Source organism: Sciurus carolinensis, unplaced genomic scaffold (genome assembly GCF_902686445.1).
Source record: "Sciurus carolinensis unplaced genomic scaffold, mSciCar1.2, whole genome shotgun sequence".
NCBI classification, from domain to species: Eukaryota; Metazoa; Chordata; class Mammalia; order Rodentia; family Sciuridae; genus Sciurus; species Sciurus carolinensis.
In genome coordinates this window covers 1549504-1550881 of record NW_025920119.1, presented here as the reverse complement: position 1 = coordinate 1550881, position 1378 = coordinate 1549504, and the positions used below count along the sequence as shown (strand labels likewise).

Sequence of the window (1378 nt, the reverse complement as noted above, 5' to 3'; positions counted from 1 at the left end):
CCTGGAGTCATGCGTGTGTCAGTGCCTGTGAACTTGAGGACATGGCAGTGTACTTCTCCAGGGAAAAGTGGGAGTGTCTTGGCCCTGGGAAGAGGGCCCTGTGTTGGGATGTGATGCTGGACAACTTCAGGAGCTTGGTTGCTTTGGGATTTTTGCAGCCCCAGACCAGATATTGTCTCTCACCGGGAACAGTGGGATGAGCCGTGGGTTGATGACTGGAAGAGATCTGAGTTTCAGGAAGCATGGTGATGTTCCCACCCAGGGTCAAGGAAGCCTGTTGACCACAAAAGTCTGTGATCAGCCAGCCTGGGCTCACGAGAAAACCCACCTGTGGGGAAGACTCCAGAAAGGGGCTGGCTTGGGGAAGAGCTTCCTCCCAGGGGTGGGTAACGTGCAGCTTCCCAGGACTTCTCCAGGGAGGAAACCCGACAATCCGTGACTCTCCATGGCCCCACCTGTGGGAAGGGCTGCAGGCCGTGGCCAGGCCTTGGGGAGCCACACAGGAGTCTCATGGAGGAATCTGCATTCATCTGTGGTACATGCGGGAAGGTGGTGAGCTGCCACAGCCAGCTGGCCGCTCACCAGACAATACACACACGAACCAGGTCTTTGAGTGCTTCCAGTGTGGTCAGACCTTCTGGTGGTGCCCAACCTCCTGCACCACCAGAGGAACCACACAAGTGAGAAGTCGTTCAGCTGCGAGCTGTGTGGACAGACCTTTAGCTTGAAGGACCATCTGGTGCAGCATCACAAAGTACATGCAGAGCACCGGTCCTACGTGTGTGGTAACTGCGGGAAGGCCTCCAAGCAGAAGTCCAACCTCCTCCAGCACCAGCTGGTGCACACTGAGGAGAGGCCTTTCTTCTGCACCGACTGTGGCAAGGCCTTCCAGACTAAGGAGAACCTTAGCCACCACCAGTGCATTCACAGTGGGGAGAAGCCCTATGCCTGTGCTAAGTGTGGGAAGTCCTTCCGGTGGCCCAAGGTCTTCAGCATCCACCAAAAGCAGCACCTGACCAAGTGGTCCTATGGGTGTGAGCGCTGTGGGAAGAGCTTCTGCCACCTGGACTTCTTCACGTGGCATCCAAGGACTCACAGGCAGGGCCAGGTTTAGAGGCCCTGGCCTGGATGCTTCACCTTTGCTGGGAAGACCTGTACTCTCTTTCAGTCACTCTTGAGCCTAGAAGGAAGCCTTCTTTGTTCTCCAAACAACTGATTGGAGCTCCACAGAGCCCCCAAGAAGTACCACCAGGAAATGCCATTGGAAAAGGGGCTCCGGAGTATACCACGGAGCGCCCCCATATCCAGACCCTGGAGAGGCACCCACGGCTGTCTTAGCCTGGGAATTTGACCCCTGTCCCCAGTGTCACTCATGTGC

General features: G+C 56.5%; 1 pseudogene; it reads left to right on the top strand.

Moving 5' to 3' along the window:
- Positions 1 to 44: 44 nt before the first annotated feature.
- LOC124973639 (zinc finger protein 707-like) lies at positions 45 to 1114 on the top strand (annotated as a pseudogene).
- Positions 1115 to 1378: the final 264 nt, after the last annotated feature.